At 37.5% G+C, this 26,193-nt stretch overlaps 1 pseudogene; it reads right to left on the bottom strand.

Annotated features, from left to right (window-relative positions):
• The window catches only part of LOC133099909 (NEDD8-activating enzyme E1 regulatory subunit-like), a 100,788-nt pseudogene extending 75,061 nt beyond the window's left edge, over window positions 1–25,727 (bottom strand).
• Between the last annotated feature and the right edge of the window lie 466 nt (window positions 25,728–26,193).

Genomic DNA, 26,193 nt, shown 5'->3' with positions numbered 1-26,193 from the left:
TTTGGATGGAATGTCCTATAAATATAAATTAAACCTATCTGGACTATTGTGTCATTTAAAACTTGTGTTTCCTTATTAATTTTCTGTTTGGATGATCTGTCCATTGGTGTAAGTGAGGTGTTAAATCCCCCACTATTATTGTGTTACTGTCGATGTCCTCTTTTAGAGCTGTTAGCAGTTGCCTTATGTATTGAGGTGCTCCTGTGTTGGGTGCATATATATTTATAATTGCTGTATCCTCTTCTTGGATTGATCCCTTGATCATTATGTAGTGTCCTTCCTTGTCTCTTGTAACATTCTTTATTTTAAAGTCTATTTTATCTGATATGAGTATTGCTACTCCAGCTTTCTTTTGATTTCCATTTGCATGGAATATCTTTTTCCATCCCCTCACTTTCATTCTGTATGTGTCCCTAGGTCTGAAGTGGGTGTCTTGTAGACAGCATATATATGGGTCTTGTTTTTGTATCCATTCAGTGAGCCTGTGTCTTTTGGTTGGAGCATTTAATCCATTCACGTTTAAGGTAATTATCGATATGTATATTCCTATTACCATTTTGTTAAATGTTTTGGGTTTGTTTTTTTAGGTCCTTTTCTTCTCTTGTGTTTCCCACGTAGAGAAGTTCCTTTAGCATTTGTTGTAGAGCTGGTTTGGTGGTGTTGAATTGTCTTAGCTTTCGCTTGTCTGTAAAGCTTTTGATTTCTCCATCGAATCTGAATGAGATCCTTGCCGGGTAGAGTAATCTTTGTTTTAGGTTCTTCCCTTTCATCACTTTAAATATGTCATGCCACTCCCTTCTGGCTTGTAGAGTTTCTGACGAGAAATCAGCTGTTAACCTTTTGGGAGTTCCCTTGTATGTTATTTGTTGTTTTTCCCTTGCTGCTTTCAATAATTTTTCTTTGTCTTTAATTTTTGCCAATTTGATTACTATGTGTCTCAACGTGTTTCTCCTTGGATTTATCCCGTATGGGACTCACTGCACTTCCTGGACTTGCATGGCTATTTCCTTTTCCATGTTAGGGAAGTTTTCGACTATAGTCTCTTCAGATATTTTCTTGAGTTCTTTCTCTCTCTCTTCTCCTTCTGGGACCCCTATAATGCGAATGTTGTTGCGTTTAATGTTGTCTCAAAGGTCTCCTAGGCTGTCTTCATTTCTTTTCATTCTTTTTTCTTTATTCTGTTCCACAGCAGTGAATTCCACTATTCTGTCTTCCAGGTCAGTTCTCCGTTCTTCTGCCTCAGTTATTCTGCTATTGATTCCTTCTAGTATATTTTTCATTTCAGTTATTGTATTGTTCATCTCTGTTTGTTTGTTCTTTAATTCTTCTAGGTCTTTTTAAACATTTCTTGCACCTTCTCGATCTTTGCATACATTCTTTTTCTGAGGTCCTGGATCATCTTCACTATCATTATTCTGAATTCTTTTTCTGGAAGGTTGCCTATCTCCACTTCATTTAGTTGTATTTCTGGGGTTTTATCTTGTTCCTTCATCTGGTACATAGCCCTCTGCCTTTCCATCTCATCTTTCTGTGAATGTGGTTTTTGTTCCACAGGCTGCAGGATTGTCCTTCTTGCTTCTGCTGTCTGCCCTTTGCTGGATGAGGCTATCTAACAAGCTTGTGCAAGTTTCCTGATGGGAGGGACTGGTGGTGGGTAGAGCTGGCTGTTGCTCTGGTGGCCAGAGCTCAGTAAAACTTTAATCTGCTTGTCTGCTCATGGGTGTGGCTGGGTTCCCTCCCTGTTGGTTGTTTGGCCTGCGGCAACCCAACACTGGAGCCTACCCGGGCTCTTTGGTGGGGCTAATGGTGGACTCTGGGAGGGCTCATGCCAAGGAGTACTTCCCGGAACTTCTGCTGCCAGTGTCCTTGTCCTCATGGTGAGACACAGCCACCCCCGCCTTTGCAGGAGACCCTCCAACACTAGCAGGTAGGTCTGGTTCAGTCTCCTATGGGATCACTGCTCCTTCCCCGGGTCCCGATGTGCACACTACTTTGTGTGTGCCCTCCAATAGTGGAGTCTCTGTTTCCCCTAGTCCTGTCAAAGTCCTGCAATCAAATCCGGCTAGCCTTCAAAGTCTGATTCTCTAGGAATTCTTCCTCCCATTGCCAGAGCCCCCAGTTGGGAAGCCTGACATGGTGCTCAGAACCTTCACTCCAGTGGGTGGACTTCTGTGGTATAATTTCTCCAGTTTGTGAGTCACACACCCAGCAGTTATGGGATTTGATTTTATTGTGATTGCGCCCCTCCTACCATCTCATTGTGGCTTCTCCTTTGTCTTTGGATGTCGAGTATCATTTTTGGTGAGTTCCAGTGTCTTCCTGTCGATGATTGTTCAGCAGTTAGTTTGATACTGGTGCTCTTGCAAGAGAGAGTGAGGTCATGTCCTTCTACTCCGCTGTCTTCCCCATATCTTCTTACATATCTTCAAACATATCTTACCAGAATTGTTTTAATAAGCCCATAATGTTACTGATTCTGTTTTGTCCTGAAACTATTCTCCACAGATCAGCCAGAGTAAACATTAATAATTGTAGAACTTATCATGTCATTTTGTTTCTTACAAACCTTCAACAGTTTTCATTGCAAATAAAATTGACTGACGTTTCTACCATGGCCTAAATGATGCAACATGCACCAGGTCTGATTTATATCTATATTTTAATTTGAGTGGTCAATGCATAACACCACGTTTTTTCTTTAGCTGAGATTCAAAACAATTTGGAGAGAGACTAGGTAAATACAAAAGAAATTACAGTATCACCTTTATTTTTGCTAATGCCTAGATTTTCATGGATGACTTGGATGTGTTAGCCAAGTGTGTTTACAAATATTTTTATTCCAAAATTATGCTCAAACACTTCATAATGTGCTGTTATATAATGGCAGGTCAAGCACATAGAAAGCTGTCTTGTGAAATTTTTAGCATGGAGGAGCATAGGAAATGGTGCACTTCTTCAGGACAATCTTCAGAGAAAAAGAGAAAGGAAGGAGTTGGTTCACATCTGTTCCTTTGTCCCTTTGCAATGCAAGAGTATAATTATTCCATAATAATTCCACTATTATTCCACTATATGACTGTCTACTTTCTTTACTGCTCCACTGACCTTCCTTAAATTCCTTGAACACATCCTTTTCCTTTCTAGACCATGACTCAACAGGCTGTTCCCTCTGCCTTCTTCATCTAGTCATCTCCTATTCATCCTTCATATCTCAACAGGCCTCCCATTCATGTCATGTACATGCCATGAATGCCATACACTTTCTTAACACACTGTATTTTTTCCTTCTGTAACTTATCATAGTTTGAATTTTTGTCCTTGCATAGCTATTTAATTACAAAATGTGTATCTTCAAATACATTCTAGGTTTTTTATGATCAAGGATAGTGACATTTGCTGTATTTTTTACTGCATAACCTATCAGAGCTTGGCAAAGAGTAACTAGACCAAGTGTTCAATAAATATTTGTTGAATAGAGTAAGAACTAAATTAATACTCCTGTATTAATTTGCATTTGTTTAACTACTTGCAAAGTTTTCAGATTGATATTGTACTAAACACTCTGGAAATATTAACTGGTTTCTTATAAGTAGATGTTTGATTTAGATATGCTAAGAATAAATGAGCCTAGTGTCTTTCAGACCCTTTGATCTCGGGGGCATATGGTTGGAGTGTATCATAATTGCAAGCTAGCTACTTCAAGGTTCAATAACTCAATCAAATCTGTTATTTCTTCACATTTACAAAACTCCAAGTGTGTCTCTTCAGATTTTCTGTCTCCATTTACTATCCTCTCCAACATATCTTTTAACTCATTCTCAGATTAATTATAAGGGTCTTTTTTTTTTTTTTTTATTGGACTGTAATTGATTTACAGTGTTGTGTTAGTTTCATGTGTATAGCAAAGTGATTCAGTTATACATATACTTATCTCTTCTTTTACAAGTTCTCTTCATGTTTAGGTTATTACAGAATATTGAGCAGAGTTCCCTGTGCTGTACAGTAAATCTTTGTTATCTATTTTAGCTATAGTTGTGTGTATATGTCAATCCCAAACTCCAATTTATTTCTACCCCCCACCACCACTTTTCTCCTTTGGTAAACATAAGTTTGTTTTCTAAGTCTGTGAGTCTGTTTCTGTTTTGTAAATAAGTTCATTTGTATCATTTTTTTTGAGATTCTGCATATAAGCAATATCATATGAGATTTGTCTTTCTCTGTCTGACTTACTTCACTTAGTATGATAATCTCTAATCCCTTCCATATTGCTGCAAATGACATTATTTCATTCTTTTTAATGGCTGAGTAATATTGCATTGTATATATGTACCACATCTTCTTTATCCATTCCTCTGTCGATGGACATTTAGGTTGCTTCCATGTCCTGGCTATTGTAAACAGTTCTGCAATGAACATTGGGATGAACGTATCCTTTCAAACCATGTTTTTCTCTGGATATAGCCCCAGGACTGGGATTGCTGGATCAAACGGTAGCTCTATTTTTAGTTTTTTAAGGAACCTCCATGCTGTTCTTCATAGTGGCTGTACCAATTTACATTCCCACCTACAGTGCAGGAGGGTTCCCTTTTCTCCATACCCTCTCCAGCATTTATTGTTTGTAGACTTTTTGGTGATGGCCATTCTGACTGGTGTGAGGTGACATCTCATTGTAGGTTTGATTTGCATTTCTCTAATAATTAGTGATGTTGAGCAGTTTTTCATGTGCCTCTTGGCCATCTGTATGTCTTCTTTGTAGAAATGTCTATTTAGGTCTTCTACCCATTTTTTGATTGGGTTGTTTGTGGGTTGTTTTTTTTTTTTTTCTTTCTTTTTAATTGAGCTGCGTGAGCTGTTTGTAAATTTTGGAGATTAATCCCTTGTCAGTCATATCGTTTGCAAATATTTTCTCCCATTCTGTGGGTTGTCTTTTAATACCAGCATTGACAGCACCAAAAGATAATAACAATGCTATAAACATGTTGAAAGCCTGTATATTAGTTTTTAAAAATACTTTCACATCCTGAATTTTATTTCATCCTCACCGAAATCATAGGAAGTAAGTAATATACCTGGCTTAATGTAGAGTTAAGAAAAATAAGATTTCAGAAAGTTAAGTAATTAAATGAAGATGACACAGCTAATAAGTGATGGCTCTGGGTTTCAGGTTCATACCTATCATATTGAAATTAATTGATATTTCCACAATGGTAATGGACAGATTGAATATCCACTCAGAAATTAGCCTCTAGTCCCAAACTGAATTGTGAATGATCTTCTTTGAAGCATTTGATGACCATCTCATTTCAGTCCACCACAACACACCCCACTACAACCACATATTTTGGCCTCACTCTATTTTGTCAACATCATCAGCACCCATCTTTAAACTTTATCATGAATATATTTATTTCTCTTTCCTTAAACTACCCCCTACAGTACTGATTGTTTTTCTCTGTCATAAAATCCATTTAACCAGGGAGAATAATTCAACAGTTGCTGTATCCCACTGCCTGCCTTTAGCTCTCTCTCTCTCTCATATATACAGGGGGATGCACATGCACTTGCAAATTTCTTTTCTTAAACAAAGAGCAACTTTTATATTCATTTGAAGCCTCTCCTCCTAGTGACTTCTCAGACTTTTACTAGTTTATATTATCTTTTCTATATTCATCACATGTAACAATATAAAAATCCAGTCCCTGCTATCACAGATGTTATACTTTTGTTGAAGAGAAAAGACAGGCATGTACAGAGAATTAAATAATGCAAGGAATAACCAAAGAGTGGTAGAAATAATAAGAGATGGAGTTAGAATTTAAGAATAGTGATAGTGATAATAATAATGGTGACCCCTAAGATATATTTAGCAGTTAGTAAACAGATACACACTGTCCTCTATGCTTTGCATAAAAGTCTCATAAAACCTTATCAGAAAGCTTCTGAGGGTCAACATTTCAGGTGAGACAAGAGAAGTTGAGTAACTTGCTCACATCACACAGCTAGTGATAAATGAAGTCAAGATTTCAGTACAGATCTGTCTGACTCCTAAGGATGATTGAATGAGTTAGAACAGAGGAAACTCTGAGCCAATTTTTAAATCACATTGTTTCTGCTGGAAACTACCCTGCAGGAGGTAGAACCTGAGATGACCCTGAAAGTCATTTAAATTTTAGATTGATGGAGAGAAAAAGGGAGAGAAAAAAGAAATAAATCTAATGCAGCATTAGGGAAGGAAATATATTACCTCTGTATCTTAGTAGTTATCAGTCTTACCTTGGCAAGTATTTTCAGAGATTGTTGAAAATGTGAGAAGAGAATTTGACTTTAAATATTTGCAAAATATTCACTGTTGCTAATCATGATTTGAAATGAGGACAGAATGGATTTGAAAGATATTAGGCTCTTCAGGTTGATTCGGAACGTACCATCTAGAAAAGCTTCAGTAGAAGTGAAAGAATCTGGAAACATTCCTTTCTTTATCACTCATTGAATAAATGCAAAAAGATAAATAAATGTTTTCAGTTAAGTGTAATGCAGGAAGCCTCATTTAGTACTGAAAGATTGATCATTCTTTCAGGACAGGTGCATTTCCACACCTCGTGTATAATCCCATCCAATGCAGATAAAAATGTTTGTGGCAAACACTAGAAACAAGTCAGATTACTGAATAATATCATGACTTGTTCATAAAATACTATTGCAATAAGTGTCAAGACATAAGTAATAAAACAGCTTGTGAAAGACTAGAAATGATAAAGCTTTGGAATCCAAACCCTGACATTCAGTATGTCAGTGATTGGTTTCCATTACTAATACAATAGAGGAAGCAGCCCAGATGGACCTCTCAGAAGGAAACCTAGCAACAATCAGCATCTGCCTCAGGTCTGTTTATAGAAGGGGATATATCACTTCTATGTCTGTCTCAAAAAATAAACCTATAGAACATTCCACCCAAGAGTGGCAGAATACACTTTCTTCTCAAGTGCACACAGAACATTCTCCAGGATAGGTCACATCTTGTGTCACAAATCAAACCTTGGAAATTTAAAAAAATTGAAATCATATCAAGCATCTTTTCTGACCACAACGCTATGAGATTGGAAATCAATTACAGGAAAAATACTGTAAAAAACACAAATACATGGAGGCTAATCAGTGTGCTACTAAATAACCAAGAGATCACTGAAGAAATCAAAGAAGAAATAAAAAGAAACAAATGACAACGGAAACACGACTACCCAAAACCTATAGGGCACAGCAAAAGCAATTCTAAGAGGGAAGTTTATAACAATTCAATCTCACCTCAAGAAACAAGAAAAATCTCAAATAAACAATCTAACCCTACACTAAAAACAACTAGAGAAAGATGGACAAAGAAAACCCAAAGTCTGTAGAAGGAAAGAAAGCATAAAGATCAGAGCAGAAATAAATGAAATAGAAATGAAGAAAACAATAGCAAAGATCAATAAAACTAAAAGCTGGTTCTTTGAGAAGATAAACAAAATTGATAAACCCTCAGCCAGACTCATCAAGAAAAAAAGGGAGAGGATGCAAATCAATAAAATTGGAAATAAAAAAAGGAGAAATCACAACTGACACTGCAGAAATACAAAGGATTATAAGAGACTACTGCAAGCAACTATATGCCAATAAAATGGACAACCACGAAGAAATGGACAAATTCTTGGAAAGGTCCAATTTTCCAAGACTGAACCAGGAAGAATTAGAAAATATAAACAAACCTATCACAAGTAATGAAATTGAAACTGTAATTAAAAATCTTCCAACAAACAAAAGTCCAGGACCAGATGGCTTCACAGGTGAATTCTACCAAACATTTAGAGAAGAGCTAATACCAATCCTTCCCAAAGTTGTCTAAAAAATTGCAGGCAAAGGAACACTCCCAAATTTATTCTACGAAGCCACCATCACCCTGATACCAAAACCAGAAAAAGATATCACAAAAAAAGAAAATTATAGACCAATGTCACTGATGAACATAGATGCAAAAATCCTGAACAAAATACTAGCAAACAGAATCCAACAACACATTAAAAGGATTATACACCATGATCAAGTGAGATTTATCTCAGGGATGCAAGGATTCATCAATATATGCAAATCAATCAATGTGACACATAATTTTAACAAATTAAGGAATAAAAACCATATGATCATCTCAATAGATGCAGAAAAAGCTTTTGACAAAGTTCAACACCATTTATGATAAAAACTCTCCAGAAAACGGGCATAGAGGGAACCTACCTCAACATAATAAAGGCCATATATGACAAACCCACAGCAAGCATCATACTCAATGGTGAAAAACTGAAAGCATTTCCACTAAGATCAGGAACAAGACAAGGTTGTCCACTCTTGCCACTATTATTCAACATAGTTTTGGAAGTCCTAGTCATGGCAATCAGAGAAGAAAAATAAATAAAAGGAATACAAATTGGAAAAGAAGTAAAACTGCCATTGTTTGCAGATGACATGATACTATATATAGATAATCCTAAATATGCCACCAGAAAACTACTAGAACTAATCAATGAATTTGATAAGGTTGCAGGATACAAAATTAACACACAGAAATCTCTGGATTCCTATACACCAACAATGAAAAACCAGAAAGAGAAATTAAGGAAACAATCCCATTTACCATCATGACAAAAAGAATAAAATACTTAGGAATAAAGCTGCCTAAGGAGGTGAAAGACTTGTACTCAGAAAACTGTAAGATGAAAGAAATCAAAGATGACATAAACAGATGGAGAAATATACCACATTCTTGGATTGGAAGAATCAATATTGTGAAAATGACTATACTAACCAAAGCAATCTACAGATTCAATGCAATCCCTGTCAAGCTACCAATGGCATTCTTCACAAAATTAGAACAAAAAATTTTACAATTTGTATGGAAACACAAAAGACCCCGAATAGAAGCAATCTTGAGAAAGAAAAATGGAGCTGGAGGAATCAGGCTCCCAGACTTCAAACTATACCACAAAGCTACAGTAATCAAGACAGTATGGTACTGGCACAAAAACAGAAATATAGATCAATGGAACAGGATAGAATGCCCAGAGATAAACCTATGCACATATGGTCACCTAATTTATGACAAAGGAGGCAAGGACATACAGTAGAGAAAAGACAGTCTCTTCAATAAGTGGTGCTCGGAAAACTGGACAGCTACATGTAAAAAATGAAATTAGAACAATCCCTAACACCATACACAAAAATAAACTCAAAATGGATTAAAGACCTAATTTTAAGGCCAGACACTATAAAACTCTTAGAGGAAAACATAGGAAAAACACTCTTTGACATAGACCACAGCAAGATTTTTTTTGACCCACCTCCTAGAATAACAGAAATAAAATAAAAAATAAACAAATGGGACTTAATTAAACTTAAAAGCTTTTGCACAACAAAGGTAACCATAAACAAGACAAAAAGACAACCCTCAGAATGGGAGAAAATATTTGCAAATGAAAGAACAAAGGATTAATCTCCAAAATATACAAACAGCTCATGGAGCTCAATATCAAAAAAACAAACAATCCAATTAAAAAATAGGTGGAAGATCTAAATAGACATTTCACCAAAGAAGACATACAGATGGCCAAGAGGCACATGAAAATATGCTCAACATCACTAATTATTAGAGAAATGCAAATCAAAACTACAATAAGGTATCACTTCACACTGGTCAGAAAGGCCATTATTAAAAAATCTAGAAACAATAAATGCTGGAAAGGGTGTGGTGTAAAGGGAACCCTCCTGCACTGTTGGTGGGAATGTAAATTGATACAGCCACTATGGAAAACAGCATGGAGGTTCCTTAAAAAACTAAAAATAGAATTACCATATGAGCCAGCAATTCCACTACTGGGCATATACCCTGAGAAAAACATAATTCAGAAAGAAACATGTATCACAATGTTCATTGCAGCACTATTTACAATAGCCAGGACATGGAACCAACCTAAATGTCCATTGACAGATGAATGGATAAAGAAGATGTGGCACATATATACAATGGAATATTACTGAGCCATAAAAAGAAATGAAATTGAGTTATTTGTAGTGAAGTGGATGGACCCAGAGTCTGTCATACAGAGTGAAGTAAGTCAGAAAGAGAAAAACAAATAATGTACGCTAACACATATATATATGTAATCTAAAAAAAAAAAAAAAAAAAAATGCTTCTGATGAACCTAGTTGCAGGGCAGGAATAAAGAGGTAGACATAGAGAATGGACTTGAGGACACGGGGTCGGGGGGGAAGCTGGAGCGAAGTGAGAGTAGCATTGACATATATACAGTACCGAATGTAAAATAGTTAGCTAGTGGGAAGCAGCAGCATAGCACAGGGAGATCAGCTCGGTGCTTTGCAATGACCTAGAGGGGTGGGATATGGAGGATGGGAGGGAAACTCAAGAGGGAGGGGATATGGGGACATATGTATGCATATGGCTGATTCACTTTTGTGTACAACAGAAACTAAAACAATATTGTGAAGCAATTATACTCTAATAAAGATCTTAAAAAAAAAAAAGCCCTTTAAAATCAAAAAAATAAAATAATATAAAATAAACCTATTTTCACAGTGGCTTCTTGGCATTACCAAAGATGGAGATCTTAAAAAAAAAAAGATAGTTTGGTAAAACCAAATACTGTGTTGCTGTGTTTTGGGGTTTTGGTTTTCATAAAGAAAAAGAAAAACTGAAGTTGTTCTCTAAAATAAGTCACAGTATGCATTCTTTTTTTTTTTATATGTATGTATGTATTTATTTGGCTGCGCTGGGTCTTAGTTGCAGCAGTCGGGATCTTCATTGCTACATGCGGGATCTTTAGTTACAGCATGAGGGATCTTTAGTTTTGCATGTGCACATACACATACCTTCACATCTTGGGTTCCTACAGGGAGGTAACTGTCTTAGTCGTCTTTGTAATATGGCACAATGTTGCTCCACAATGGTACACATGTTCTAAGTACTCACTAAACATGAAATGAATTAAATTATTTTCCCAGTGAAGAATGAAGACCCATACAGAGAAAGATTGGTGGTCACATCGACAGGCCTAGATGTCTCAAATTCTTCTACAGAAGAGAAAACATGGAACAGTTGCAATGGTCCTCACCTAGTCGAGCCAAATAATTGTGTGTTGCCATACTGCTATTTAAGCTTTAAGATGACCTGTGGCTAATGATGTTTGAAGATAGTCTCCTTATCTTTATGTTGCAGAATCTTATCTTGTCTGTGTACTTATAACCATGCCCTTTGTTTTTAGTTAACAATAAGGAATTAACTTGTTTCACCATGATACCATGCAGCTTATTTGATTTTCTATCCTTATTTGATCTCCATTCAAGATGTGGAGGTTCAGTACTCTCACAGTAGCCCTCGGTGACTGACCTTAAAAAAACAGGAGCCATATTGAATGACACACCTGACACTTATATTCTCTGTTTGCCAGGTATAGCCCTGACTACTTTCTAAGCACTCTGGAAATTTTAGCATTGGGGAATTCTTCCACAGCCTCATATTGACTGGGATAATATCACAATTATGTTTTTAGTAGTTGTATGCACCTTAGAACTCCAGATTTTTAAAAGTGGTTATCTCTGAGGAAATTAGATAAGGAGAAGAGATCAGGATTAGATCAGGTGGGAAGCCTAGAACAAAAGTTCCTCTGATTTAAAATGATGATCAATGACAGCATTAAAAAATGCATTTCTGGGGAATTCCCTAGCTGTCCAACTGCCATGGACCCAGGTTTGATCCCTGGTCGGGGAACTAAGATCCCACAAGCTGTGTGGCATGGCCAAAAAAAAAAAAAGATGCATTTTTGTTCATGTTGAAGCTCTGAATAAACAGTGCTTTCCATCTTTAAAGGGTTACTTGGGAAGCTGAAATTTGCCATTGGAGAACTTTGCTTCAGTACTCATTATAAGGGCACAGAATTCTGGGATGTTTGCATTATTTTGGTGATGCTTACATCCTGCCTAGAAAAGCCTATGACTGCTAGAGGAAGTGATTAGGGATGAGACTGAACTGCATTTGTATTCATTGTCAGATTCCAGGGAGACTACAAGCACTGTTTTTACCACAAAAGACTTTTTGCACTAAAGTGCTGTTTAACAGGTAGCTTCTACTCAGAAAATCATCATGTTAAAAAGATGTCTTCTTGTATTATGTTTGAGAAAAAAATAGTATAGGTAGCAGTAAAGGGTATCAAAGAGAGAATGAATTGCATGTCTTCTACTTATGATTTTGTGAGCTTTAGTCTCTACATGTGTAAAGCGGAGGCAATGTCTGCCATGCTTGGAGGGTCATCTCTCTCTCCACTACCTTAATGTCTCCTCACAATCCATTCATGACAACTCACAGCTGAACTTTACTGAGTGATTATTGTGTGTAAAGAAGTCTTTTATGTGTTTTACGTGTGTTAATGTAACCAAGCAGGACCCCATGGGAGCCTTCCCCCATATCCTCTGCTTTAGCTGTAGTATTTGATGCACATTTCCTGAGTTGTTTTGCAGATGTAAAAAAAACCCTCTCCAACAAATGGAAGATGTTAACTACTTGAGGACCGTGAGCACATAGCCCCAGACCTCTTGGAGCCTAAGGACTGATAATGTTAACCCCTGTGACACCACCCTGCTACCTCACCATCAGCCAATAAGGGAATTGTGCACAAGCTGATCACATACCCTGCAACCCCACCTCCCTTACCTGGCTTTTAAAAGTGCTTTGCTAAAACATTTCAGAGAGTTTGGGGCTTTTAGGGCATGAGCCACCCATCTCCTTGCATGGCCCTGCAATAAACCTTTCTCTGCTCGACTCCGACATTTCAGTTTGTTTGGCCTCACTGTGTGTTGGGCACACTTCTTGCGATAACATTAACTCTTTTAATCCTTATAACATTTCTATGAGATTCATGCTATGATAATCCACATTTGACAGATTAGTAAACCAGGGCACAGAGAGGTAGGTAATTTGCTCAAATTTATACAACTAGTAAGGGGTGAAAGCTGTTCCATGAACCCAGATTATCTGGTCCAGAACTGTAGTCTTAAATTTTACTGTCCTAAATTCCAATCTCTGAAACTTTGGCTTGATCTAGGTCTGCCAGAAATGTTTTTCTTGTATCCTTCCCTAAAGTAATTCCCAGTCACTTTTCAAGGTTCTCTACAGGTATAAGCTCTTTTTAGAAATATTTCCCTGAATTCTCCCACCACAAGCTCCTCTGTGCTAGTATAGAAATCAGTGTTAACAACCTGAATCACACTATAATTCAATTGCTTTTTCCTACTTTCTTTGTTTTTCCCACCTAGTTTGAGAACCTTAAGGTCAGAGATGTTATAATTCTCAGTAAGTATTTCCTGAATGTAAATAGTAATATGCAGAGATAACATGAGATAATCTGGTAAAACTGTTTTCTGAATCATAAAGTACCATGCAAATATTACATGTAATGATTATCCATTAATAAGGCACTCAGATAGCATTCTCTATATTGAAAAGAAAATAGGAAAACTGTGAAAGGAAAATAGTACAACAATGCAAGCATTGCTAATTTATGCCTGATAAAATAGAAAACATTAACTTTACTGAATAGCAGATATTAAGTAAAGAGATTTTCTGCCAGTAAATATCATGATTTGATACCAGATGCTGATGAAGAAGAGTGACAATGCAGCCTAAATCCATTATACACTTTGTTGAATAGCAGAATAAGAAGGTGAGAGAAGGCTTGCCACATCAGTGCCTTAATATATGCTGTGAAGATAGATATCTCTGTATTCCTGGGAGAATGCACAGTGAGAATGAAGGCAGGAGTGCCAAAAAGGATCACAAGGCTCTCCTTCCAAGAACAAGTGAATTAATCACTGGCATCTTTGTCTAAAGTGGAAACAATAGTGGAGAGAGTCTGGAAGTCAGCTTAGAAGAAGATATAGTTGGTTTCCAGAGGCAGAGAGAAGCTCTTCTTACTATAGATTTGGCCCCTTGAGAAGGTTGTGGTACAGTTCCTATTCCTTCCAACTGTGGATAGTAATATCTACATCATCGGATTCTTATGGAGATTTGAAGGTGATTATGTAGATTGAGCTGGACATCAGCACATATATAATAGGCATTTAATAAATGTCAATTTTGTCTAATCTCCAAACCGTTGTTTTCCTCATATGTGTAGCAATCTACACTAATTAGTAGGCCAGGGTATAACATAGTTTTAACATTTTGGTTTTAAGTGATTGCAAATATAGGCCTTGTTTAAATTAGAGTTTCCTTTAAAACTCTTCTTAACTAATCCTATTTATATATGTAATCAAAATATAATTGATTACGACAGTTACCTGAGTTATGGTTGTATTATAATTACTCTCAGAAAGTGTATGAATCTACAGTATGTCTAACCCTAAATCCTTAGTAATTAATATACTATAGCATTGTCCAAGAACAATAGAATTTAACAATTCACTGTTAGATATAATACACTTATCCCTGAGAACATCTATGACTGCAAATCATATAAAACATAGTAGTAAAGAAGTAGACTGAGGAGGGCAGAGATTATTTTATAACTTCCATTTCCAATTTTAATAGGATACTTGAATTTCTATATAGCATAAACACTAGACTTAAACACAATTCAGCACTTATATCAAAAACAGTGCTGACTACTTATAAAAAAAAGTGTGGATTAGATAATATGCCTGAAGTGATGCATACTGTGGTTTAACCACGGCTCAAGGACTAGGAGTGGAGAGAGGAAGTTGAGAATTATAAAGCAGGACTTTTAATTTGTATTCACTTTCACATTCATCATCACAGATAGCCAGGGAATATATTAATGTTTCCAATTTTTATAGATGAGGAAATAGGCTATAGAAGAATTAATGCACTGGGCCAAGACACATAGAGATAAGGAAAGTCTCATGAAACTTTAGGGTCAGTAAAATGTTCATAATGATAACACTTAGTGTCTATGAGGTGCCAGACACTGTCCTAGAGGTTCAAGATATAAAAGTCAGGGAGGCAAACAAAGTTGTTGATTTCACAGAGTTTTTTTTTTCCTCCCCTCGGGAAGATGGGCCATAAAGAAGTCATCCAATAAATAACTAGCATAACTTTCAAAATGATAAGTGCTGTGGCATAAGTAAATCTGGAAGAGGGGATAGATCATGATGAGGGAAGCACTCATATTTTATATAGTTTAGCTATGACAGCTTTTCTGAGATGTGAAATTTAAGCACTATCCAAGGGATGTGAAGTAGAAAGTCCTGAGAAGCCCTAAGGGTAGATGTTCTAGGTTGAGGCCCTTGGTAGAGATGAGCTTAGCATGTTCCAAGAATTGCAAGACAGGGGTAATGGGACCAGAAAGAGCAAGGGTGGGGGGTGGAGATTATAGGAATTGAAGTCAGAGAAGGAAGCAGCAGCCACATAATGCATGGCCTTGTAGGAACTTTGAATACTTTTAGCCCAGGGAGTGAAATAATCTGATTTGTGTTTTTAAAGGATGGAAAAATTATTGGATATCATAATTCCTAGATATCTCAGATTTCAGTAAGTCTTACATTGATCATTATATAATTCCTGGTCCCTAAAAGAAAGAGATGACACATTCCAAAACAAGTGTTTACTGAATGGAAGGTTTACAGAGGCTTGAATAGGGTTAAGAGCTCCCCAGTGTATTCAGCGGTTTCAGATATAGTCTTTGCTCCTACCAATAATTTCTGTTGTATAATCATTATTAAGAACCTGGGCCAGTCTAGTGACTCTCTTTTCTGCCTCACAGTTTAATGGCCTAAGGAGTCCACATGAAGATGGGAATGTTGTATGGCTGTATTCCCACATTGAGGCAATTCCCCATTTGGGTACAAGGCTTCTCAACTTACTGAACCAAAAGGTAAAGGGACAGGAAGCAAAAATTTCTCAAGGGAATTATTAAGTGAAATAGTGTCAAGAGCCACTTTCATTTCTATATTTTAATCCCCGGATGCATGTAATGCGTCTACAAGAGAGACTTCACCTTATGTTACTTACTGGTCTAGAGCACATACTACACCCTTTAAGTGCGAACCACGTGTTTACAGGGTGTTTTCTCCTAGCTGTTGCTCTAACTAAACTTTCAACAGGTCTTTCCGTGGTTCTATCAAACGAGCTTTTTCCTGATGATGGGACTGAGATTGGAAAGCTAATGCAAGCCAGTACTTTAAATCTCAAGTGAGTGCATTGGTGTTGACAAATTAAAAAAAAAAAAATCATACATGTGCTCATGATCCTTCTGATTCAAATTTGCAAGATCTTGTAATTTTTCTGTTGTATAGGCTAACTCCTCTTGGGCCAGGCTTTGTTTTTTGTGCCAGCCCTGTTGGCAGCTACCTCTCAGTATGTGCTTAGAGGTCATGAGAGAAGGTAGAAATATGTTCTCTTTAGCAAGAAAGTTCTGTGTGATTTAGATGTTCAAGTCCCTTTCCTTGGCTACGTCGGATCAGGTGTTCCCATCCTATGTCTCAGAGTCTCAGTCTTTTCCCTACACTATTGGAAAATTGGATGGGGAATTCCCTGGTGGTCCAGTGGTTGAGACTCCTCGCTTTCAGTGCCAAGGGCCTGGGTTCAATCCCTTGCAGGGAACTAAGATCCCACAAGCTGTGCAGTGTGGCCAAAAAAGGATGAATTGAAGACAGTGGATTTGGCAGCTTTACAACCCATATATTCAGACCCAGAGATTGTTCCATAATCATTAAAACTGGTAAATAGTTTTTTTCTCTTCTGTCCTGAATTGGGCATTAAAAGCGTATATTTTGTCCATTTTTCTGTGTAGCCTCTAGTTTTCTCAGAAGTAGCATCTTAAGCCACACTTTTTCTTTATTCTTCATTGTCATTCTAAGTTGTCAAAGATACTCTAACTCTCACATCTTACACTCCATTTGCACTACTTTGCATACCCTATCACTGTAAATTGTATAATCACGATGTCATTGCAAGTCATATGCTATCAGGGTCCCATTCTCACCAGAATATTCATGCATTTGTCAAATATATGAAAAATCCAATCCCATATTCTCATTTTGAGAGTCTGTTTCTTGGGTCCCCTCCTGGTATCATTGTATCAGGGTCCCAGCAAGAAAATAAGTGCAGGCTCAAAAGGGGTTATTAAATACCGTTTAATAGAAGGACTATTATGAGAATGTGGACAGTTAAAGAAAACTACCAAGGATTGATGAAGCACCCTGGGCTAGCAGCTGAGTTAAGCAATTACTACCTATGATTTTAAGGGGACGGAAGGTGAGAGTTAGTTACTAGCAGAACCTGAGAGCAATCCAGCTGTAGATAAGAACCACCAGTCAAGAGAGGAAATTTTAACAGAGGAAATTATTCACTGCCAGTCTAGAGCCCTGCAAGTAGAGAGCCTCTCTTTTTTTCCCATTCTTCAGTCTCTTTCTAGTATTTATCATTGGTCAAAACCAAATAGAAATCGGAGAACAAAGAAACCATTAAGATAATACTTCTGGGACACCGTTTTTGTGCATGATATCTGGCGGTATCTACGAAAAGAATACATTGGCCTTGCACGTGAAGCTTCAGCTACTGAGAACCAGGCTAAACAGTTCTCGTTGACTCTCAAACTCTGAAACTTTAGGTGTCTCAGTCCAGGAATCCACAGATTCACATGCACCCTGTGAGAGCTGTGCTGCAGTGTCGGAAGTAAGCTTTAGAGTCATTTGTCAGGGACTGTGTGTTGTTACTGATTTCTTGAAAAACAATCAGGCAAGATGGGCATTAAAATTGCACCAGTTTACTGAAATTGCTGTGGCTTTGGTAACTCCTCTATAGGCTGCAATTTGAAATGAACTGTCAGAGACAGTGTTCCCTAGAATCCCTTATTATGCCAGTCTCTTTTCATGCTATCTATAATATAATAACGATAAAAAGAACAGGTTTGGGTATAATTCATTTTAGCAAATACATTTTTATCTATCATGGATGATTATTAACTGGTTGGAAAATTAAATGTGATTCCCAAAAGGCATTCCCAAGAAAGTTTCTATAATTTAGTAAGGTGATAAAAAACAATCCAACATCATTTATTCAATATCTATTATATGTCTAACAGTGTTAAAGGCTGTCTCCAAGAACTGGGAAATTATTACATACTTCCTTTTAAAGGTTAATTAACTGACCCCCTGACACACAGGATATAGATACAGCAACTCATACTGCTGGTGTGGGGCACTGGACATCAAAATTGGCCTTTTTTTTTTTTAATGAAAACTCTATCACTTCCAATTTGATATTGTCTCCAAGGTCCACACCTGTGTTTCTGTATAACACAAATTGGTTTTTGTTAATATATAGAGTAACTTTAAATTTTAAGTTATATATCTATTTTAAATACATATTAAAGAAATATAAGTAGATGAGTCAAAAATTTGAACCAATTTAAAGAAATATTTATAAACAAAGAGATAGTATGCAGATAACATTTTGAATGTGGTATGTAAATGAATAAAGTTTGGGAAATATTACCTTATAAAAAGCTACTTACAAGGGTAATAAAGATTATAGTAGGATGCATAGGGTGGAACATATTAGGAAAAATTGGTGTCTTTGGGGGTTTAGCATCTAACTGTACTAGGTGCAAACATGATGTCAGTAGTAGCCTACCAATATATCATTATTCTAGATTGTGGAGAATAGTATTCTTGGAATTACCCAAAAGATTTTCTCTTCCTAGTTCCATCAAATTAAACAGTGAACTTCAGACATGAGAGGCACAGTAAAAATAGATTTCAATAGGGAGAAGGAGTGGAACAGACATTTTTCAATCAATGATATTCTAATCCTTACAGCATCGTTGTGACTCTGGCCTAATAACTTTTTCATTCCTGTTTTGCCATGAAAGAAAATGTGGCTAAAGTAATATGTTTTGGAGTTAAAGAGACGTACATTACTGTCTTGGATCCACCACTCACTAGGCATGTGACCTTGGGCAGATTATTTAACCCCATTGACACTTAGCTTTCTCATTTGTGTAATCAAAATGCAGTTATGTTACTAAAATTCAAAGATATTAAAACATGCTACTTAGATTCTGAGATATTCTGAATAGAGACTTTATTAATAACAATAATTTATAGTTATAATAAATTAATAACTTTATTAATAGTAATAGGAACTGTCTCACTGAATACACAAGGATATAGAAGCTATGAAACACACGGGCTGCTGACATGTCCCCTTCACAAATAAACCAGTGATGCTGCTTCTTGTGATCATCTGCCTCTTCCTGTCAAGGAGGAGTGACCGTATAAGGCTGCAAATGCTCAACACAACTGCTTCTCTCCCTGAGGCTGAGGGGACTGAGGTGACTTCTGTGGCTCTTGGGGAGATTCTCTGCAACTTAAGTTACCTTTTTTTCAACCTTGATTTCATCCAATACTTCTGTACATCACTGACATCAAAGAGAAATTTTGGGTTATGTGGCCATGTTCTTTCATGCACATTGAACTTGCCTTCCTCCTGTTTCCGAAGTGAGAAAGAAGAGTCACTGGTGAGCTGAACTCATTCATGAAGAAAGCAGGGCCTATGGTGTGTTGGACTTGTCTGGTCAATAGGTGGAATTTAGAAGTGGATGCCTGATTTCTAGTACTGGTTTTGCCATGTACAGGCTATGTAACCTTGATTATGCTTTGGTCTCCCTCATCCTGATAGAGAGTTTATGATAATGTCCACCTTATATGGTTGTTGTGTGGATTAAATGAGATAGTTCATGTCAAGTGCACAGCATAGTGCCTGGTAAGGAGCACACCAAGTTTAGCTATAACTTCTGTTGCTTACTTGCTCCTGTGATCTTGGGCAAGATAACTTTTCTGAGCCTCTACCTTTCCTGTGTCAAGAACCTGGGATGTTTAAATAGACTCCAGACTCCCCTGGGGGGTTAGTTCATAACGTTGATGGTCCATTAAAGTTTTTAGGGAGCTTATAAAAACATAATAGTAAAACTCTGATTTAAAAGCATTACATTTAAATTAGCACTCAAATTATATACTAGAAATAATTAAAAAGTAAACAATTCCTTGTTAGGCTACACTGTGAGGTGATCTTTATTTATGATACTGTATCTAAATACAAAAATCTCAAAACTGAAGTAGAAAAGTGAACATGCCTAAGCATAGCATCGGTGATGAGATGCTTCATATTCCAGGTATAACTCAGGTAAAGTCTCTTAAGGATAAGGTACAAGAAAGTTGTATCAAAGTTGAAGAAGTGGCAGATGTCCATAAAATCCCCTCAGGGGAGAAGTTGATCCAAATGTATCAGTTTGGCTTGGCATCTTTCTCATAAGGGACCAGGCTGGGCATTTGTTTGGAAGTCTGTGTGTCTTTGGCACAAGGCACAGCTTGGGCAGTCATCACATAGAACAGGTGAGACTGCTTTCATTCATTAGTCAAGTGCCTCAGGGCTCCATTTTGAAGTATATTTTGTAGTGATCACTTTAGACATGCCCAAGGGCCATGTGGGAACCATAAAATTATACAGGATCAACTTTAGGCCCGCTTCCATTTACCAGAAATGAAAGACATCCCAGGTCAGTACATCCAATAAGGGATATATAAGACCTGGTCTATTTCAATGACGGGGCCAAAAGACCACTGGTGGCTTAGAGGGCCTATCTGTGGAAGGTCTTGGTGAGTCCATCTTCATGGGGTTGGTTGTAAAAACACCAATTTCTTTTTTTTTTTTTTTTAATTTTTAAACTTTTATTGGAGTATAGTTGATTTACAATGTTGTGTTAGTTTCAGGTATACAGCAAAGTGAATCTGTTATACATATACATATTGTATATCGACTCTTTTTTAGGTTCTTTTCCCATATAGGCCATTACAGAGTATTGAGTAGAGTTCCCTGTGCTATACAGTAGGTCCTTATTAATTATCTGTTTTATATATATTAGTGTGTATATGTCAATCCCAATCTTCCAATTTATCCCTTCCCCTCAAAACACCAATTTCTGAAATATTACCAGTTTCTGTTTGTCTTGTCTTTGTACACATCAGAAGCTTGTAATTCATACTAATCTCCGGTCAAGCCTCTTTCTATAGCATGACTAGGTGCAGAGGGTCTATGGATTTATCACTGAGAATAAACTTCTGTGGTTTACAGGCTCCCTTTGTTTTCTGGCAGAAAAAAAGAAAACATCCTTTGGGATTTATTTTCAGTCATGTAACTTAAATATTGAAAACAAAATTGAACATATTGAATTTTAAATGCAGTTTAAAATATTTGAATGTATTTACTTAATTGTATGTGAAAGGGATAACTATTATTCTAAAGCTCTTAAAAGTGAAGGTTAAAGTGACAACACAGCAGCAATAAGCACAGCTGGTACTTAGATATTGGTTTCTAAATGCCATTTTTCAATAAAAGGAAGCAGTGTTATTTGGCAAAATAGATGCTTCTATGGCTGGGAGAGAAAAAAAATAGAGGCTATTTTTCAGTCACTTTCATATGTTGCCATCATATTTCGAACTTGTATCTTTTTTTTTATACCAGCAATGCTATTAAAGAGATGTTATTAACTTTCAGAAGGGATGAATTATCATTATCCTGTGTGAAGAAATTGTCTTCTCTAGGATGTATGCCCTGTACCATAAGCCTTCATTGTAATAAAGACTTCTTTAACAAATCTTACAACTAAGGTGCCTCTTTGCAACAATATTTCCATATTTTGAGTGTTAATTTGATTAACACTCATTTTACTTGAGTACCTAGTGTGATTGTTGATACTTTGTAATGGCGCTGCTTCTGAAAGTAATTTAAAAATTTGAGTAAGTTTGAGAAGTTTACAGAGTATTTATTCATTATTTCCTCAGTAAGTCAGTTTAATGTTCATTCTTCCATTACCTTATCACTGGAATAAAGAATATGGGTGTTTGAGAGCTGACTTGCATGTAAAAATTTTAGTTTTAAACATCATTTTGCCAAAATTTAGCATTGTGATGCTTTCTAAAAAAAATATTTTGCAAATACTATGTCACTGCAAAATTTCCAAGGCTGTATAGAAAAAAATTACAGTTGGACAAAGATTGGCAATTATTTTGTAAAGAATCTGTGAATTACATGTAAATGTCTCCTACCATTCAAGAATTTTTAAAAATAAAAACTTATTTTTACCTAAACAAAAAATCTTGTAATGTCAGAAAGTAAGGATGTGCCCAAAAACAGAATATAGAGGCTTGTTGTGAAAGGGACTGAACTTAATGACTTACTTCTAAATAATACAGTGTGATAGGAGGAAAAAATGCAACTTTACAGTGGAGAAACCTTACAAGCACTGTCTCAGCCAGGTAAGCAAGGCTAACATCATCATGAGAAGCCATGCTGATACCCATAACCTTGATGTGATGTGGTAAGAGTGACACTTCACCTTTGTGGTCTTCCTCGAAAACCACATAGCCCAAGTCTAATCATGAAAATTACATGTCAGACAAATCCCAACTGAGGGACATTCGACAAAAATACCTGACCAGCACTCCTCCAAATTGTTATCGAGGTCATCAAAAATAAGGAAATTCTGTGAATGTCATCAAAAAAAAAAAAAAGATTAAGAAGATGTGATGATTAAATGCAATGTGGCATCCTGGTCTGAATCCTGGAACAGGAAAAGGTAAAACTAGTAAAATGTAAATAAAATCAGAAGTTTAGTTCAGAGCAATGGACCAATGTTGATTTCTTAGTTTTGATAAGTGTACCATGGTGATGTAGGATATTAACAATAGTAGGACCTGGGTGAAGAATATTTGGAACTCTCTACTATTACAATTTTTCTATTAAAAATTATTCCAGGGCTTCCCTGGTGGCGCAGTGGTTGAGAATCTGCCTGCCAATGCAGGGGACACGGGTTCGAGCCCTGGTCTGGGAAGATCCCACATGCCGCGGAGCAACTAGGCCCGTGAGCCACAATTACTGAGCCTGCGCGTCTGGAGCCAGTGCTCCGCAACAAGAGAGGCCGCGATAATGAGAGGCCCGCGCACCGCGATGAAGAGTGGCCCCCACTTGCCGCAAGTAGAGAAAGCCCTCGCACAGAAACGAAAGACCCAACACAGCCATAAATAAATTAAAAAAAAAAAAAAAAAATTATTCCAAAATCTCCGTTAAAGGAGAATGGTTAAAATATACTTGACTGTGAAATATAAAGGCACATACACATTTATCAACAAACATTCACCATTCACAGGATATTGTAACTATGTGCTTTTCCTGAGAAATTTACAAGGGTGAAAAAAAAAACTTCAGACAACGAAGATGACAAGGGACACAGAAATAGGGACTGGTGTTCAGCATTAAATAGCTACCTGTTCAGATAACTTAGAAATTCTAATATGAGTTTACACATGGTGCTTTTGAACGTGTATATATGTGTGCATATATGTAAATGCATATATGTATATTTACATGCATGTATAAATATGTATATATATTCAAATATATATAAGAAAATATACAAATCTTTCTTGACTTATGATGCGGTTACATATGATAAACCTATCATAAGTTGAAACCTTCATAGTAATACACCTAACATACTGAACATCACAGCTTAGCCTAGCCTACCTTAAACGTGCTCAAAACACATTAGCCTACAGTTGGGCAGAATCATCTAACACAAAGCCTATTTTATAATACAGTGTTGAATATCTTATGTAATTTATTGAATACTGTACTGAAAATGAAAGAATGGTTGTATGGGTACAGAATGGTTCTACGTGTATTGGTTGTTTACCAAGCTTCATATGGAAGTTCCCTTGCTTATAAAAACTGCCTGCCACCTAACAGTCCTGAAAGGTCTGCCTCTTTCTTTGGTCTCTCCTTGCCCTCCAAGTGCAGGGGCCAGTTTCAGATTTCATCCAGGAAACTACTGAGTTTGCAAACCACCAATAAGGATCTGATCTACTCAGACCTTATAATGAAGGTAAACCAGGCCATTCACTATATTTTGTACCTGTCTCAATAATTTTGTCATCATCGCCCTTGCTTTATCATAATTTTATTTTTTTAGAGCCTTTCTCATGACCCATGGAGTTTAATACCTCTTTCTCCAGCTCCTTTCTCCTTCACTGAATGTAAATGAACCAGAACAGGAGCTCTCCTTAAAGTTCAGATTCCTTGGCTTTGTGTTTAACACAGCTCCTCTGGTGGCCCTAGAAAAACTCAGATCCAAAGGCCCTGAGCAACAGGTGTGTCACCACAGAGATTCCAGTAAAGAGCTTTTGTGTAGGGAGTGGATAGTGTAGAAGACAAAGTGCTGAGATTGTGAGAGCTCAGAAATGGTGCCTAGGTCTAAACTGACCCCTCTCTAGAGCTAATGCTGAAGAACGCTAAAAGGAAGAAGCCCAATGATGGAACAGGGCTAGGGAGCTGTCTCTCATCATCAAGACTTCTCTCTGTGTGGTTTTAGAGCCCAGAAACCTGGACGTTTACCTTTCACCTGAGTCAGCCAGGCCCATCTCCTCATCAGTTCCTGTCAAAAGGGGACACTTGCAGCCCCTGACCCCTCTCTTGTTACTCTATCCCTGGAAGTTCCGCTCATGAGCTACCCCTGCATCCCCACCCCAGTCCCAGTGTCTCCATTCGCCACTGGCTGCTGGGAGCCCGTTGCTTTCTTAAATTCACAGGTCCCTGGGATCTGCAAGGAATCTGAGAAACCAAGCAGAAATCTTCTCTGAGAGGTGTTATGTGCACCGTGTGGTGGGCACACTCCAGCTCCATCCTGTAGATTCCTTCCCTGTGCCTCCAGAGTCTCACTCTGAGATTCCTTGGTGATGATCAACCTATAAACAAAGATTGTGAAACTGACACTGCAGCCTCTGCAACCACCGCTGCTCAAACAAGACACCCCAGTGATGAGGGAAAGAATCACAGTAAAAGGAAGCCCAAGGCGAAGAGCAGAGGGAATGGGTGAGCCACAGCGCTAAGGCTAGTTTATTCTCCCACTCGATGAAATGTTGTTTCACGCTTAAAAAAAAAAAACTTTGTTCAAACATCCAATACCTCTGTACTTCTTCACTCTCATTTGCTAGCATCACTCATGTTTAAATGAGAAAACAGAAGCAATCAGATGAAAATGCTCCATTTTTCTGTTACCAGAATCTGTGACTCTTTACTCTGGCACTCATCATGTTAAAACATATACACTTTACCTGCATTTCTTAAAAGTCAACGGCTTCACTTAACTTTCTGAATCTACCCCTACTTCCGACTCAAGGACATCCCTCCTGCAACTGACCTCTTTCTTCCTGCTTTCTTAGATTTGTCCTTCTTGACCAGATCATTTCCTACAAAAGAAAAATATTCTGAGAAGGTAACCATTTTTTACAAATGAACTTTATTGAGGTATAATTTACATGCAATGAAATGCATGAATCTTAAACTGCCTTCACTGTTTAAGCTCGCTTTTTCTCCCTCCCCCCTCCCCCCCTCCCCCTCTCCGCCCCCCCCACCCCATTTAATTGCACACCTTTCCAGCTTCACTTAGCCCCATTGTTTTACAGGAACATGTAGTCAGCTCCTGCCCCGTGATGGACAGCTGGCGCTGGTTGGGACCACCCGCCCTAAAGTTGGGCCAGCGCAGGTGTCTGCTGAATGGCCTTTTAACGTCAGAGCTCCGGAAATCCCACCCTCCTAGTTTGCTAAGGGAGTCCATTTGCGCCTGCGTAGAACACTGATAACCGTACCTTTTTCCCTACTTCCAAACCTTTCCCCACACCTAAGACCACCCTGAGTATCCCATAAATACCCAAGTCCCCTCGCCTTGCGGAGGTGGGTTTGAGGTTTGTTCTCTGATCTCCTGGCTCGGCTACCTTGTGAAGAAGCTCTTTCTCTCCCGCAAACCTCGCTGGCGTCTCAGCGTTTGGCTCGCGTGTTGGGCAAATGGACCTGGTTCGGTAATACTATCTTTTCATTTTTTTTTCTTCTTTCTGGAGTTTCAACAAAGTGTCTGTATTAACATTCTAATGCTACTACAAACAGCAGCTTAAAACAGGTATTATTATATAGTACTGTAGGCCAGAAGTCTGACTAGGGTCTCATTGGCTGAAATCAAAATGGGAAGGAGGCCATGTTCCTTTCTGGAGATTCTCAATGGAAAAATCCATTCCCTGCATTCATTT

The sequence above is a fragment of the Eubalaena glacialis genome, chromosome 10 (assembly GCF_028564815.1).
Source record: "Eubalaena glacialis isolate mEubGla1 chromosome 10, mEubGla1.1.hap2.+ XY, whole genome shotgun sequence".
NCBI classification, from domain to species: domain Eukaryota; kingdom Metazoa; phylum Chordata; class Mammalia; order Artiodactyla; family Balaenidae; genus Eubalaena; species Eubalaena glacialis.
This window is presented reverse-complemented; position numbering and strand designations above follow the sequence as displayed.